This window comes from Phascolarctos cinereus, unplaced genomic scaffold (assembly GCF_003287225.1).
Source record: "Phascolarctos cinereus isolate Bilbo 61053 unplaced genomic scaffold, phaCin_HiC Scaffold_2;HRSCAF=192, whole genome shotgun sequence".
NCBI classification, from domain to species: Eukaryota; Metazoa; Chordata; class Mammalia; order Diprotodontia; family Phascolarctidae; genus Phascolarctos; species Phascolarctos cinereus.
In genome coordinates this window covers 313,501,283-313,519,550 of record NW_027555625.1, presented here as the reverse complement: position 1 = coordinate 313,519,550, position 18,268 = coordinate 313,501,283, and the positions used below count along the sequence as shown (strand labels likewise).

The 18,268-nt window shown below is 37.3% G+C and overlaps 1 protein-coding gene across 2 annotated transcripts in view; it reads right to left on the bottom strand.

The window, feature by feature from the left end:
- The window catches only part of CSNK2A1 (casein kinase 2 alpha 1), a 54,638-nt gene that overhangs the window by 23,244 nt on the left and 13,126 nt on the right, over positions 1–18,268 (bottom strand). The window contains exon 2 of one of the 2 annotated variants that reach the window (XM_020990666.2): positions 10,031–10,078. The exons of the other annotated variant lie outside the window; for it this stretch is intronic. The gene's annotated coding sequence lies outside the window, so the exon portion shown is untranslated. The remainder of the gene's footprint in view (positions 1–10,030; positions 10,079–18,268) is intronic. 2 annotated transcript variants of the gene reach the window in all.

Genomic DNA, 18,268 nt, shown 5'->3' with positions numbered 1-18,268 from the left:
TAAAAGGCAGTATCCACTCAAGTAGTTTACAATTTAACTAAGGAGAAAAGTTATGCAGATCAACAGAAATTTTTTAAGTGTCTAAGAAACACAGAAAATACAGTGAGAACAGAAGAGGGAAAAATAACTTGGTGGTGGGTAAAAATCAATGAGTAATCCGGTTTGTCTGTAACAAAGAGGCAGAACAGAAGGTAAGTCTACATAGGTAGGTGGGGTCACATCACAGAGGACCTTTCAAAAATCACACTAAATACTTATCTAACCAATAAACAATGAAAACATAGAAACTTTTTGACCACTACAGAAATATGCACAGTAAGAAGACCAACATGGAAGGATCAGATGCACCTACTTAGTAAGACCCAAAATTTTATACACAAGTTATCTGTTAAGGCCTGGAATTTTTACATCAGTAGATGCCTTTCCAGGGTAGATGCTCAAAGTTAAAGGTACTATAGAGGTACCAAAGGATCAATGTACTAAATAAAGGTACACTGATTATTGAGATTACAGTACTTTCTTAATACTTGCCAAAAATTGAGCTAAATCACTCCCTTTAGCTGGAACTAAAAAAAAACTGTTCCTACACTGAGTGAGATATTAGTTTAATACTATTGTTTTGCGAACCTCATACAGTAATGATAAACATCAGCAATCATCAATGCCACTACTGTAATCCAAGCAACTGACTCATTCCATTTTACCAACTAGCACTTGAAAATAAAAATAGAATTTCAAAATTAAAATTAAATTTTGTTTTGTTTCATTCAGTGTGTGGACTCAACTAGTTATGTGGTCTAAGGTAGAGAAAGTAATATTACCTATACACCTACTCAGTACTTATATACCACTGTCATCTTTATCTTACTCGTGTACATACCTTATTTCCCTAACTGGATTACTAACTTTCAAAGAGAAAGAAACAATGTCAGACATATTGGTATTCTCCAAAGAAGTAAGCACAATGTTATACACACAGTAGGTTGTCAATAAATCTTTTAAGTGAATAATATTGCCTAGGACAAATAGCTCTATAATCTATTTCTCATAGAATCACATTCAGAGCTGGACAGAACCTTGCAAGGCATCTAGTCCAACTACCTCCTTTTAAAGATGAGGAAACTGAAGGCCCAAGAGCCAAGCAACTTGCCTAGTAGTAAACGACAAAGACAGAATTTGGACCCAAGTTCAATGAAATCTTAAGTTTTTAGTACAACTGTGAGGAGGTAGATTAGAAATCAATTCTACAAAAGGAAAGTTGGGCTCTGTGTTAGGTCTACTCCAGCCATTTCCTGAAACTTCCTTCCTTTTAAAAAATTATACTTAGTTTCATCTACAATCTTGTTCTCTTTTTTAAATACTGAATTATTATACTCATAATAAAATATAAAATAAAAATATATTCAAATCACTTATGTGGTCAAAGGACAGACATAGATATAGGACTACAAGGATGGTTAAGTGATGTGCCCAAGGTCACAAGCTATTAAGCAGCTTAACTCAAACTCAAAGAACAAAATATCTCTGTATTCATAAGTACTTTCCTTCCAAAGGAGCCTGTCTTTACAATATACCAGCTACCAAATAGTCTGATGAGCCAGTAAGCATTAACCAGTGCCTGGCTTTTCACTGGCTTAAGTGAAACAAACACAAACTATCCAATTTACATTGCAGATGCTGAAGATATTGCTACACTAACTAGCACTGCCATTCCTAAAGGCAGGAAAAAAACCTAACCAATCTTTGTGGACCCACCTCCTCCCTTCCCTCCCTCAACAAGAACCACTAAAGCCTCAAAACCTTGCGCATTCACTTATAAACTCACTCATCTGAAGGAATACCATCTCCTTCCATGGACCCTATACAGTTACCGGGTATTGACCAAAACACAATCTATGATCTTTGTAGTCCAGCACACAGGTCTGTTTTGCTTAAAATATGTTTTCTCTGGTTCCTACCTGCCATTTATGACACTAAATTTGGTGGCTTTAATCTCACAGACCTTGACCTATTGACAAAAAGCCTTTAAAAAAAACTTCAGAACAGGAAAAATAACTGTCAAGCTATTTCCTAATTGAGAAATTTATAGGACATATAGAAATGTACAGGACACAAAACAGAAATGAGCATCTATTCCCCAAAACCTTGGCTACTCAGTATATACTGGAGCTTGACCTATGACAGAGTTATCAATACAATATTCCAATTAATAAAAATAATACAATGCATTTATATAGTGTTTGCATTTCACTGTTTCACTGATCATCACAACAATCTTGTGAAGTCCTAAAGACAGGATATTATAATCTCAAAAGGAAAAATGGGGGAAGGGGAGAGGGAAAGGGAATAGAAAAGAAATAGAAGCCAAGTCTCCTGGCTGCCAACTGAGGACACTGTCCATTTCCTTTTTTCTCATGAACTTAGTCAACAGAAAAAGAAAATAATGAACTTATGAACACATGAAATTATGAACTCCTATTACATAGTTTTTTAAAAGTAAATATTAAATTTAACAAAGTAGTAGCAAAATTGCCTTGTTCTCTTCTGAATTCCTTTGTGTTTTCTATTACGTAGTTTTAAAATGCTTTATTTACACTCTTTTCTTCCTTTTTCATTCAGTCTCTTCTAGCACTAAACAAACAGCCAACGAATGCAAGAGCAATGATTTAATGATTTTCAGGGTGAAAACTGAGGAATCTTTCTCTGGAAAGAACAGTGGAATTTTAGGTGAGGTCTTGATGTGGTCAAGACTGGGTCAGTGTATTCTAACTTACTTTTTCTACAAGGGAGGTTTTTATATAGAAAGACAGTCATTGAGATGTGACATTGTTATAAAAAGAAAACTTTTTAAAAATTCTGAACTAAAAACATCAAAAAAGAGCATCTCCATATACACAGAACATAAAGATTATATGTGAACCTGTGAGTCATTTCATAACTTCTTTCTTTAAAAAACTATACAATAAATTCCACAAATTACTTCTAAAAGTTTGTTTTGCTTTCCACTATGCCCTTCCTGGCATTATCTTTCCACTTCAAGTCCTATTCTCCCTAATACCTACTTCCACCACACTGTCTGTATGTATTTAATCGTCCTCCGATCCCCTCCCAATTTCTCCTTATACACTCTAAATTTTGAGAAATATAAAGTCCTACCCCTTTGTCCCTATTTCTATACTAATGTATCCCTTTGACCCTTTCACTCTTTTCTTCTCTTTAAACCCTTGGAACAAAACCAATCCCCTCCCCTGGTACTGTTTTTCATATTTAACTACCTAATACCCTTTGAAGACATTAAGGTTTTGACATTTGTCTCTTCTCCCCAACTAGAATGTTAGTACTTCATACAGCTCCTTCTAAATGCTCAAATAAATTCACCTTTCTAGTTTTCTCCACTTATATTTGTATTCAGGACTAGTCTTTAATTAGAAACACCTGAAAGTCCTCTATTTCATTCCGCTACCCCCTATTATACTTGGCTTTGCTGGTTAATTTATTCTTGATTATAAGCCTTTTCTTTTTTTTGCCTTCTAGAATACTGCATTTTAATAGTTCTCATTTAAGTAGAAGCTGCCAAGTTTTGTGATCCTGACTGGTTCCTTGGTGTGTGGAACTTCTTTCTGGATGCATGCATTACTTTTGATGTGGCAGCTCTAGATTTTGGCTATAATGTTCCTGGGGCTTTTCCTTTTAGAAGGTAATTGGTGGATTCTTTCTATCCTCACTTTGTCCTCTGGTTCTACTAGCTCTGGGTAGTTTTAATTTATGATTTCTTATAGTCCTAGGATTTTTTTAAAATCATGCTTTTCAAGGAGTCCAATGACTCTTAAATTATGTCTCCTTGACCTGCTTTCCAAGGTCAATTGTTTTCTAGGTCAGTTTTAATATCAGACTTCACATTTTCCCCCCCTACGTTTCAATCTAATTTTCTCCTAATACTTATTGCCGTTTCATAGAACTACTCATTTCAGTTTGGTCTATACTACTTCTTAGAGAGCTTGTTACCTGGTGAGGTTTGCCAAGTTCTCTTCTAAGTTACTTATTCTCCTTCCAATTTTCCTCCAGAGCTTTTACTTCATTAAAAACAAATAAAAAACCCACCTCTTGTCTGATTTTTCCCCCCTAGGTATTAATGTAGTACTTATGGAAATTCCATTTTCCCTTTGAGCTTATGCTTCTGGTTAAGAGTTACTCTCTCCTTTGATGGGAGAGGGAGTCTCTATATTTGTAATAATTTTTTATGTAGTTTGGTCTCTTAGTTTACTCATCTCTCCACCTTTAGAAATGGAGCTTTGTGCTAGAGCCAGGTTCAGACCTCTGCTTAACTTCACCTTTGGGTTACTAGGTTCTTGTACCAACCTCTACCTCCCAAGATTAGGACCTTCCGGGTCCAACCTTTAAGGTTCAAAGTACTGGATCTTCTAGGCCCTCTATAACCCTCAAGCCAGAGTGCGAAGGACCTTGGAAACCCTGAGGCCCTGAGCTTTCCTGGTCTAAGTCTCAAGAGCTGAACTGATCCCTAAAACTCCCTAGGGCTTTCAAGGTCTCCATCTTGGAGCTTCCTGTAGGAGGGTGGAGAAGGGTCTCCATTCCTACTGCTCCCAGACACGAGCTTTGCTGGCCTGTCAGCCTGTACTTGTAGCTCTCTTTCCTACTGCCTGTTGGGTATGGGCTTCTGGCCAACCTTCTGCATAGTTGATGGGGTGTCATGTGCTACATAATTTCTCATTGGATTTCTTGATCAGTATTTGGTCTGGTATGAATTTCAGGTTTTTGCTAGAGTAGGTATGTGGGACTAACTATAGTCTGCCTCTTTTCAGGCAGCCACGCTGGCTGACAGCTACATAAAATATACTTTTTATGATGTAAAAGTGATTTTTTTTTTAAACAAGAAGGGGAAACTTAAGTTCAGTTCTTTCCAAATTACTTTTTGTACTGCAGAGACCAGTGGTCTCCAATTTTTAAAATAAAATTATCTACCATAACTAAAAAATGTGAGCAGGCAATCCCCCATGTATATATCTACTTATTTATTAATTATTTCTGCCAGTCTTGTGGAGGACAGATTAGAGAGAGGCAGGGAGATCAATTAAGAAGTCTAATGTAACATATAGTCCAAGTGACAAGTGATGAGGGTTTCAATTAGGGTAGAGGCTCTGTGAGTAAAAAGAAGGGGCCAGATTTGAGAGATGTGAAGGTAGAAATGGCAAGATCATGTACTTGATTAGATATGTGGAGTGAAGGAGAGTGAGGAGTTTAAGATGATACCAATGTTTCAAATCTAGAAGAGTGGAAGGATGGTGGGATCCTAAATATACTAGTAGTATCCTAGAGAAATTTTTGAGAGAAGTGAGTTCAGGGTGAAAGTTAATGTAATGAGATCTATGCTCCTTGGTAACCCATCCATGCCTGCTTATTCTGTTCAACTGGCTGAGCCACTGTAAATGAAAAGTGGAGGAATAAGGGCTCTTATCTGGCCATTACTCCTAATTCCAAGAGGTAATCTTGGGAGACATGGGTGAGTAATCAGTGGTATGCATGTGAAGGTACTGTACATCTGCACAGCAGTAGGTACTCAGGTAGTGGTTAGCTTATAATTGCCTGTAGGAGCCAATTTTTCTTCTCTCCTCACATTCCCCAAGAAGGAAAGGCTGGGAATTTCCACAGTAGAAAAACAGGGTGCAGTAGAGGAATGTTGGGTAGAAAGGGTAAAGATAAGTGTAACTGGAAAGAAGCCCCACAATGGGCCATCAAAGGGAGAGTACATCTAACAAACATTTAGTTGATGACACATCTCTTGGTGTAAGGCCACAGTCCCCCAGTTGGCCCCTATCCTTACTTTGAAGACATTGGCACAGATAACCATCATGTACTTACTTCAGAATTAACAAGACAATTATTTGTGGGTGATTTAGAAATATTCTTAATACAATGGTGGCATAACAGAAAGGAATGGAATCGGAGTCAGAAGATTTGAATTTGGCTCTCCTGAATGTCACTCTAGTAGCAGTTTGAATCTGGATAAGTAATTTCATTTCTAGAAGTCTATATCTGCTGAATATCTGACATAGAATTGTTGTGAGGATCAGAGAGTGTAGTCAAAATACTTTGTAACTATATGATGTAATGTATTTTTGAAGCTATCACCATGGCTAGGCACAAAGCCAGTTCATTTTTAGAATATAGGGGCCCTAATCTATTCAACTCATATTTCGGAAACCTATCCCACATACCTTACCCAGTAAGTATTCTGTAATAGATAAATAATAGCTTATTACTTTCTAAGTTGTCAGTAACTAGGAGGTTAAAATGATGATTTGAAATAATTCCTGCTACTTCTGTCTTATCCAGTGATAGCTGGCAAGATACTGTAACTAATTTCTATGCCTGAAAATATCAGTATTATCTTGAGATGCAAAAACACCACGTCTAATTTCCTGTTCTGTCCCTGTAAGTAATCAGATAAAGTATAAAAAAAAAGTAAGAAAATCAGCTGCTTTCTTTGTTACCTACAATAGATTTAGGTATCAATGTCAGACTATGACCTGGGAGGGACCTTAGAAATAATCTAATCCAACCCCCACATTCTACATATTGAGGAAACAAAACTCACAGAAGTAATCTACCAACAAGCATGCATTAAGTGTCTACTATCTGCCAGGCATTCAAGTATCAGAAAATTATTGTCTCATAAGAACTATGAGAAGTAGGCAGATCAAATACCATCACCTCCTTTTTGCAGATGAGAAAACTGATGCTCTGAGAGGTTAAGTGATTTGCCCATAATCACCTAGGGTAGTATCTGGGGTGGGATCTGAATTGTGGTTTTCAGATTCCAAATTCAGCACTCTGTATATGTACTATACCAGGTTACTTCTCTGGTTGTGTGTCACTTAATGTTATACAGCTAACAAATGGGAGAAATGGAACCTGAATCCAGGTTTTTTAAAGTTTAGTGTTCCTTCCATGCTGTCACAAGTCAGAAAATCCTAGGTCCTGATTCTGCCATTTATTGTCTGTGACCCTCAAAAAAAAAATCTTTTTCTCTTTGGACCAGACTCCTTCATCTGAATTGAGGATACTACAACTACCCCTAAGAGATGTTACAGGAAAAGTTTTATAAACCACAAAACATCACAGAAAAGGTGAATAATATCATTGCAATGGGTGTTTCTTCTTTCCACACAGAAAAAAACTGCTTCATGATCCAAAGACATCTTCCTTCCTTTCATTAGTTTTTAGTTAGGTGAGCATGGGCAAGTCACTTCTTTAACTTATCTAAACTTCCATCTTCCTCAATTATAAAATAGGCATAATACAACTTGTTGCACCTGCCTCATAGGGTTCTTGAGACGTTATACATATAAACTCTTAGCAAACTTTAGAGTCCTCTCACTTGAGCACGACAAGGCATCATGTTCTAAGGGAAGAATAATAAAAGAGGAACCAAAGGTTCACAATCTGGCTCTGCTTAGTCATTTCTTTCTGGGCCTCAGCTTTTTTTTTTTTTTTGAGGGGGGAGGAACTCAGGATTGGTTGGACTAGATGGCCTCTAAGATCCCACAAAGGACAAGTCCATCATGCTTTGTTTCCCTTAGAACACAAAAGCTTTAGGCACTACAGTTAACCCACTTCTGATAAGACAACATAGCATAATGTCAGTACACCTGGGTTCAAGTCCCAGATCTATGACTGTGCAAGCCACTCAACCTCTCAAAGCCTCATATGCAAAGTAAAAATATAATCTACCTTAATGGGTTGGTATGGTAAAAGCATTCTATAAATCTTAAAGTGCTTCTAATTTAGAAATAGGAGTTATTAGTAATAATTGACACCCAGCCATCAAAATGCAGGATCATAATATTATAAAGCAGGATCTCAGCTACCTATGACAACCACTCAGTTACCAGACTAAGAAAACCTCCACAACTCAACTTTAGACTGTTCGATTGTTTATTATTTCACAGACAAAAGTCCATTTCCAGCCAGTCAAGAGTTAACACTGCATTAACTGGCTCTGGGTTCTTTCTTGCTCCTTTCTGCCCTAAGAGTGTGGTTTGCTCCACCGAGAGCAGAGCAAAGCCAATTACTATGAAATTCTCCAGATTCTCAAGTGTTTGGCTAAAATGACCTCTGCAGCTTCTGACTCTATCAGATAGGATCTATAAATTACGATCTAGTGGACTTAATTCTCTACTGGAAAAGGCCTAGTTAACTATTTAATAATCAACCACATTTGCACACTGTCAAACATACATCACCATTCAGACTAATTCCAAATGGCTATCCTTCACCAGGCAGAAAATTACACTCGGGATTCTTGATCTGTAGCAATGTAGCCCCACAATGCTCTGCCTCTTTAGAAAGATTCTGTGGGAATAAAATGGTGCCCAGGAGAACTAAATACAAGAAAGAAAATTTGGAAACAAAGTAAGGGGTGGGAAAAAACACAAAGGAGCACAGAAACTAGGGACAAATAGGATCATAAGACTTAGAGCTCCAAAGGACTCAGATGCAATGTAGACCAATACCCTGGGTTTTATACACAAGGAAACTAAAGTTGGTTCAGAGAGGTTAAGTGACTTGTCCAAGGTCACGTAGGGAGAATATGTACAGAAATGGGACAATCAATCCATGTTCTTCGACTAAATCTAGCACTGCTTTAACGTGTTATAATAAGACTACTAGACTATGTCAGTAGAAAGATTTAATTCTGACACTACAACATAACAGCTGTGACCATATTCAAGTCACTGGCTTCTCTGCCCTCAGATTTCTCATCAGTAAAATCCATATACTTACTATACTAATCTTGAAGGGTTATTATCAAGATGTAATTAGATAATGTATGCAAATTGCCTTGTAACCATAAATCAATTATTATTCTAATACAGCAAAATTATTTTAAACCTAAATACTATTACAGAAAGATTTATAATGGTGTTGTGAAAAAGAGTATCAGATTTTTGTTGGTTTTTTGGCTAGGCAATGGGGTTAAGTGACTTGCCCAGGGTCACACAGCTAGTGAGTGTTATGTGTGTGAGGCAGGATTTGAACTAAGGTCCTCCTGAATCCAGGGCCGGTGCATTATCCACTGCACCACCTAGCTGCCCCTGAGAGTACCAGATTTTTAACCACAGGATCAGTGTTTGAATCTTAACTCTACCACTTACTACCTGTCTGATCTTGGCCAAGCTCCCTCCCCTCTGTGGGCCTCAGCTTCCTTATTTGTAAAAAGAGAAGGCTGACCTAGATGAATCAACCAACAAATATTTTCAAAGCATCTAATATGTGTCAGGCATTACACTGGGGGACATGAAGACAAAAAAAAAACACCAAACCATCCCAGCTCTCATGGAGTTTATACTCTATCAGGGAAGACATGTACACATTTAAGTATATACAGAATACAAAGTAGTTTAAGGAGAAAGGGCACTAGTTGTCAGGGAAAATTAGCAAAGGTAAAATGTAGGAAATGGTGCCCAAAATGAGTCCTGCAGGAAATAAGAGAGTCTATGAGGCACAGGTGAGAAGGGAGTATCTTCCAGTAATGGAGGATGGCCAGTATAAAGGCACTGAGACTATATATGGAGTGTCATGTGAGGAACCATAAAGTACATGAAGGTTATTATATATAATAAATTGGGAATATAGGTTGAGGCCATGTTGCAAAGAGCTTTAAAAACCAAAGAAAGGAGTTTATATTTGATCCTAAAGGCAATAGCCATTGGAGTTTACTGAGTAAGGGAGTAACATGGCTAGATCTGTGATTAAGGTAAATGACTGGCAGCTGGGTGGAAGATGCAATTGAGTGGGAAGAGACCCAAAGCAGACAGGCTCAAATAGAAGGCCATTCTGAATAGATATAATTAACTTTAAATTGGGGGTCCTACTTATGAATATATGCCAGCCCACACAAATTAAAAAGGAAAAGATCACAAGATGTCAGAGACAGAAGGGACCTTAGGGCTCATCTAGTAGCTAGTTATGAACCTGGAAGGTAGGGGGTAGAAGGAGATTGGAAAGGTACCTGTAAAGAGGCATGATGGAGAATGAAGTCTGGAATCAGGAGTGGAGCCTGAAGAAGAATGAACATGATTAGCATGGGCACTTTTCCTTAAAATGGAGGTTCTGGGGAAAACTGACCAATTAGAGAAAAGGGTGACAGATAAAGGGATCTTCCAAGGTAAGAAGTGGACAGGAATAATGGGAGTTTTCAGATTTTGGGGACAGTTTTCTCCCGGTTCTCCTACCTGGTTCTCTCCTGTGTGACTACTCAATTTCCTTTGCTGAAATCTTCTTCTAGGTCATGTCTACTTACTTGTAGGTATCTCACAAGTATCAATCAGACCACTCCTCAATCTCTTTTGCTTGATCTTCACAAAAGTCACACCCTCTAACTGTAAGTGTCCAACAGAGCTCTGTCCTAGGCCTTCTTTTCTTCTCCTTCTACACTAAGTCACTCTGTGATCTCATCTCTATGTGGATGATTTTCAAATCCACCTACCCTGCCCTAATCTCTCTGCTGACCTCTAAATCTTGCATTTCCAATTGCTTTTCAGATATCTTGAACTAGATGTTCAGTAAACATCTTAAACCCAACATGTCCAAAAGTGAACTCATTATCTTTCCCCCTAAACACCATCTGTCTCCTTCCACTTTCTTAATAGTGTCAAGGGTACCACCTCAAAACTCAGGTTTCATACTTGATTCAACACTATTTTCCTTTCCCCCACCCCATATCCAATCTATTGCCAAGACCTGTTGAATTCACCTTTGAAATCTCTCAAATACGCTCCCTTCCCTCCTCTGGTACTGCCACACCTGGTGCAGGCCCTTATCACCTCATGCTTGGACCTCTAAAGTAGCCTATTAGGGGGTCTTCCTTCCTCAAGTCTCTCCTTATTCCAATCTATCCTCCATTCAGTCACCAAAGTGATTTTCCTAAAGTCTAGGTTCAACCTTATCCCACTTTTCCAGTCTTCTTATACCTTATTCATCACCAGCACGTACTCTTTGATCCAATGACATCAGCCTTCTTGCTGATCCACAAACAAGACATTTCTCTCTTGGTTCCAGGTATTTTCTCTGGCTGTTCCCCATGCCTGGAATATTCTCCCCTCATTTCAGCCTACTGGTTGTTTTGGTATCTTTCAAGGATCAATTAAAATCCCATCTTCTACAGTAAGCTTTTCCCAATTTCTCAATTCTAATGCCTTCCCACTTTTAATTCTTTCCTATTTTTCCAGTGTATATAGCTTATTTGTACATATTTGTTTGCCTGTTGTTTCCCCTATCTGATTGTGAGTTCCTGGAGGTCAGGGGCAGTCTTTTCCCTCTTTTTGTATCCCTACCCACTGGCACGTAGCACAGTGTCTGGTACATAGTTGCTGCTTAATAAATGTTTATTGGCTAATTTGAGCCTGTTCCTCTATACTACCTCAATGATCTTATCAACTTCCATGGATTCAATGCAGATAATTCTCAGATCTATTTATCCATCCCTAATCTCTAATCTTACATGGCTAGCTGCTTACTGGACATTTCAAAATGGACGTCTAGTAGATATTTCAACAAGCCAAAAGAGCATTTATTTTTCTTCCCAAGCCCTCTCACCTTCCTGATTTCAGTATTACTGTCCAGGCCAGCACCATTCTCCTGGTAGCCCAGGTTTGCAACCTCAACGTCATCCTTGACCCCTTGTTTGTACTCACCTCACATATCCAATCTGTTGCCAAGTCTACCTTCACAACATCTTTCCTAGAAGTTTCTTTTTCTCCACTTACATAGCCACCACAATGACGTGGCCCTTGTCACCTCATGCCTGGAACACTACAAGAACTTTATGGTTCATCTTACTGCAACAAATCCCTCCTCATTCCAGTTCATCCTTCAATCAGCTGTCAGTGATCTTCCTATGGCATAAGTCTAACCAAGTTATCGCTTCCCTACTCAAATTTTAATGGATCTTATTACTTCCATTTTATACTTTCCTCAACTGTAAAATTATGATAATAGCACCTACTTCCCAATGTTGTTGTCAGGATCAAATGAGATTTCTGTAAAAAGCACTTGGCAGAGTGTCTGGCTATCCAGTATCAAATATAAAGTTTTGTTTGACATTTAAAATCCTTCATGCCCTGACCCCTTCCTACTATACCTTGCCAGTCTTTACATTTTATTCCTCTTATGATGGGGACATTGGCTTTTTTGCTGTTCTTCTCACGTGATACTTCATTTTCTGACTCCACAAAAGTCACTTAATCTAAAACTCCTTATTTCACAATAGGAAATGAGCCTGAAGAGGTTCGAAGGGAACACAATGGGGCTGCTATGCCCTTCTTTAAGTTACCTAATCCAAATGACTGAAAAAAAAGTTATTCCCCAATTACAGCGATATGAACTGGACCTGTGATTTCACTGATATAGGGAACTCTCAGATGAGAAAACTCCTTCTAGCTATGTAGGTCAGCACCTTCACAACTTATAGTCTTAAATTTGCCTAAAGCACTTGAGGAGTGAAGGAATGTGCCAGTATCAGAGGCAAGTACTGAACCCCACTCTTCCTGGTTCCAAGATCAGCTCTCCATCAAGGACACAAGGACGTCTCCCAAGTTATGCCACTTTAAAATACTCCAATAATTTATATTTTCCATTTCTCTCTCTTCTAGACATCATGGCTCCCGGTTAGTCAGGAAGCTATGATTGATGTTAAACTTCAATAATTTAGAGTAATTGTAGGTATATCATCTTAAGTTACTCATTTAAGTGTGAAGGCTAGTAGTCACTGTGTGACCAGTTTTTTATTATCTATTTTTAAGGGGTGTTGGTATATTAGATAAGAGGCAGAAGATGCAGGCTCCTTTCTCAACTCTCCTATACTAGGTACCTGACTATAGACACTTCCCTTTCCCTCATATTCTTTCATTTAATTCATCTGTAAGATGGAAATAATATTATTTGTATTGCATAATTCATGGGATCATAAGCACTGCTCTTAGTAAACATTAAAATGCTATGAAATAGGAATTATCTCTAACATTACATGACTTTTTTAATCCAAGCTCTCTTGACATCTAAACACAAAAAGATGCCATCCTTCACAAAAATATTCATCACAGATTCCATTAAGTAGAGCAGTGCTTCAGACCATAACATAATATGTTCTTGCTAGTAACAGCTAGATTTCAAGATTCACAAAGCATTTTTTTTCACAATGGCTCTCCAAGGCAGGCAATGCAGTAACTATTATTCCTGGTCATAGTTAAGAAAACTGCTGTAGTTTGGGGGTGGGGGGTGGCGGGAGGAAGTTCACAGGGGAAAGAGATTTGTCCTTCGCCATACAGATGGTGGGATTTGAACCCAGGTCTTCTGAATCTAATCTAGTATTCTTTCTACTATTAAGTAATTAATGCCACAGGATTTCTCTAACAAAGCCTTAGGATACTGATTCCTTGGGCATGGTAACAGCCTTGTTTTTTAGGCTAAAATTTTAAAACAGGACTTTATCAATCAGATATAAGAAAATCTCTTCACTATTTTTTCCCATTAAAAAGTCAGACTATGGGGGGCAGCTAGGTAGTGCAGTGGACAGAGCACCTGCCCTGAAGTCAGGAGGACCCGAGTTCAAATCCAGCCTCAGACCAAACACTTGACACTAGCTCTTTGACCCGGAGCAAGTCACTTAACCCCAACTGCCTAAAAATTAAAATTTTTTAAAAAAAAGTCAGACTATAATCATAAACTAGAGATCATTAATGTGGCTCTGCATGACCTAAAATGGGATAAAAATGCAAAGTGATCAAGAAAAAACCCAGAAAACCCTATTATGCACCATTTAAAATGTAAGTTTATTGACCTGATTGGACTAAGAATCAGTAAAATCTCTTACTATAACCTTTTTTTCTCTTTCCTCTATCATTGATAATAGCTGATTAACATAAATAATAAAAAAGATTGGATTACTTCACTCCCTTAACTCAAAAATCTCCAGTGGCTCCCTATTTCCCCTAGGATATAACACAAATCATTTGCCCAGAATTTTAAAGTTCTCCATGAACCTACTTATCTACATTTCTGGTCTTCTATTTATCCCCTTTATACACTCTCCATTCCAGTTTAACTGGCTTACTAAGTTGTTTCCCTCCATCTCCTGCCTCACTGAACTGCAGACTAATTGCTTATCTGTATAGTTAAGGGGAATTTCCTCACTAGGAGTTCCTACACCAATAAGATCAGGTCTTGTAGATAGATATAGGGAACCCCTAGTGAAGGAACCTTCCCCATGTAGATCAGCAACTGCTCTGCTTCTTCTAATGTGTGTGTATGTCTTTTTGCAAAAACATGTGCTCACTTTTTTTCCAAAACACTATTTTTCTTTTTCTTTTGGCTTTCAACATTCATTCTTATAAGATTTTGAGTTCCAAATCTTTCTCCTTCCCTTCCTCCCCACCTCCCTGCCCAAGATAGCAAGCAATATGATATAGGTTACACATATACAATCATATTAATCATATTTCCACATTAGTCACGTTGTGAAAAAATCAAAACAAAAGGGAAAAGCTACGAGAAAGAAAAAACAGTGAAACAGAAAAACAGTGAAAATAGCATGTTTCAATCTGAATTCAGACTCCATAGTTCTTCCTTTGGATGTGGATAGCATTTTCCATCATGTGTCTTTTGGAATTGTCTTGGATCATTGTATTGCTGAGAAGAGCTAAGTTTATAATAAGTTGATCACTGCACAATGTTGCTGTGTTCCACATTATCCTGATTTTGCATTTCACTTTGCATCATTTAAGTCTTTCCAGGTTTTTTGGAAATCTACCTGCCTTTCATTTCTAATATATGCTCACATTTCTGTAACACTTTATAGTTTACAAGTTGCTTTCTTCTTAATAACCTTGTGAGGTTACAAATATTATTACTATCACATTGAACAGGGAGTTGGATTCTGAGGTAAAAAAAGATAAAACAAAGGTTCAGAAAGGGGAAGTGATTTATTGAAAGCCACCCTGAGACTCAAATCCAGGGCTTCTAAGTCCAAGTTCAGTTCCACCATACTGCCTTTTATTTTTAGCAACTAAAGATAAAATCAAGTTGTTTGACAGAGAAAAACTAATTAATAATAATGTTTTAGCAGGTTTTCCCCTGCAGTTGGTAGTTATTCTAAAGCTAGTTTGCAGTGGAATTCTAAACTAACAAACCAGCCAAAACAATTTACAAACTGTAACCCTAATATTTATAAGGCAACTTCTATCTAGAAAGCAAGATTAAAAAAAAAATCCATGCACTATAAATCAACCATTCCTAAGGAAGACAGATTTGTACAGTAAATATATCCATAAGTATTCCTGAGGAAAATACAGCTTTTATAGGCAAATGATGTTGACAACTGTTTTAACAGTTTAACTGTTGTTGGGAGCTCTTTTTTATAACCAGACTGTACATTTATATAACAAATAAACAAGGTAAGGGATGGTAGCACATAATTACAATCTCAAGACCCAGATTCTGGACCTGAGTCTGGCATTCATTAACTATATTTTCTTGGCAATATGATATGCCTAGGATAGTGGATTAAGAGTTCCAATCAGGGCTCTACTTTCTATCTCTGCACCTTTGAGAAAATCACTTTTATTTTCCAGACACTGGTTTTCCAAGCTATAAAATTTGTAAGGTTTGGCTACGTGTTTTTTAAGGTCCTGTCTAACTCTAAATTCCATGATCCTTAGTTACTTCACTTCTAAGTCTCAGTTTCTTCATCTATAAAATGCTGTGGATATGGGGATAATGCTCACAAGGGACTGTGGTGAAAAAAGCTCTCTGTAAACTGTGAAGTATGCCTTCAAAATCTACAAGTCTATGCTTATCTAACTGCTTACCTTTCTAAAGGAAGTTCCAAACAACAAAATTTCCAATTTAAATGTGACATCGCTGATAAGAAGTATCCATATACACCAACACTTTATATTACAGCAGTTCTTTCCTTTTGTGGTAGGAAAGAACTAGCAACAAAGTAGACATCCATTTGATTAGAGAATTGTTACACAAATTGTGGTACATAAATGTAATGAAATGTTACATGTTGCATGAAACTATGTATATGATGAATATAGAGAAGCATGGAAAAGACTTGCATGATCTAATGGCAAAGTGAAGTAAGCAGAGCCAAGAAAACAATATACAAAATGATTACAACAATGTAATGGAAAGAACCACAACAATCAAGTAAATGTTGCAAAATTACAAAGAACAAGTGTGCCCCCAAAGAGATATATGAGAAGATAGCCTCTCCAACGCCTACCCTAATTCTCTGCAGAGGTGGGAGGTCCACAGGTTCAAACTTTTTCAATGTGCTGGTTGGTTTTGCTGATTCCCCTCACACACACTTTTTTCTTTAAAAAACATTCTTTGTCATATAAGATGTTTCACTGGGAGGGAAAGGGGGAAGAATGATGGGAGAAAGTCTAGTGATATAAAAAAAAGTCACCAATAAAAGTTTACTTAAAAAATCATAAGAGATCAAGGACACAAAACCCAAAGTTCTTGGGTGTCTGAAACATGGAAGTTTGATTTCTATTTAATATTACTGTTTCTGTATTTTAAAGAAAACCTTATTAATTCAATTAATTCCAATTCTGAACTTGGACCATTACCTTTACATTATGAAAAAAAAATAGTGGCTAAACAAATTAATAGTGTAAACAGAATAACTTGGCTATTTTATAAAAAGAATATTTTAAGTACTTAAGAGGCTTAGAATATACAAACAAAATGCTATGTTAATTGCACAGAATTTTTATCAACAAAGAATGGAGCGCAGCCTAGTTTCATATTACTAAAATATAAAAAAAAACCACCCCTAATTTCAGTAGGGCTAGTCAAGCAAGGAACAGTAAAAGGTCAAATTAAATGTTGCAGAGGTATCTATAAAATATTAAGAGAATTAAAGCATTACATAGTGAATTAATGAAAGGGCTCAGGCAGAAATTGTGCAAATGAAGCTGTATACTAGTTCTAATTTGTAGAAGAGGAAGTAACCCCACTAATGAGATCATATACCCAGTGGAGCCCTATCAACTAAAATGCACCCAATTACATCAAGTTAGTTCTTGAATCGGAGTACACCTATGAATGATAGGTGCTATAGATGCTTTAAAGTGAACTTGGAAGTAGAGGAAAAAGACTGAATCATAAAGTGAACATTGTTCAGTTTTTTTCAGTGGTGTCTGACCCTTTGTGACCCCATTTGGTGTTTTCCTGGCAAAGATAGGGGGATGGTTTGCCATTTCCTTCTCCAGCTCATTTTACAGATGAGGAAACTGAGGCAAATAGGGTTAAGTGACTTGCCCAGGGTCACACAGCTAGCAAATGTCTGAAGTAGAATTTGAACCCAGGAAAATAGTTTTCCTGACTCCAGGCCTGGTGCTCTATTCACTGCCTTAACTAGCTGCCCTATAAAGAGAATACCTGAGTTCAAGTCCTGGCTTTGCCATTTAAGTAGCTGTGTAACTTTGGGCAAACTGTATAACACTGTTTCCTCATCTGTTAAAATTTGAGAGAAAAGGTAGAAAGCCAAAATACTAGTGCAGGATTCAGCACTCAAAAGGTCCTGGCATCAAATCCTGACTCTACTGCTCTGAGACCCTGGGCAAGTCACATGCTTGCTGGGCCTCACTGTCCTCGTTTGAAAAAAACAAAAACAAAAATATCCAAAATACAAGGGGAATTCAATGACCTTTAAGATTTCCTCTAGCTTTAAATCTAAGATTATTTAATCCTGTACAACCTATCTCACAGGTTTTGTGAATAAAGTGTTTTGTAAGCCTATATAATGTGAATGGTTTTATTAATATTAACATTAATTATTAATATTAATATATATTAATATTTAGAGATTCTTCCCAGGTCCAAATGAATGAGGTCTCACGGCACTTAAGTCTGCATGATGCCATATAGTTTTATACGTGCTTTGCATCAATTATCTCATTTGATCCTCACAACAACCCTGTGAGGAACGCCCATTTTAAAGATAAAGAAAAATAACCTAAGAGAAATTATTTATCCAAGGCCACATATTTAGTGTCAGAATCACCTGAACCTAAGTATCTTGACTTCAAGTCCAGTGCTCCAGTTTAACTACAACAATATATGTGTATTGATCTCCATAAAATATCTAAGGAAAAATAAATCCCTAAAGCACAACTCTGGTTCCTGATTGGAAATTAAGAAAATGAAGCAGTTTTACAGCAAACCAATTATGAAA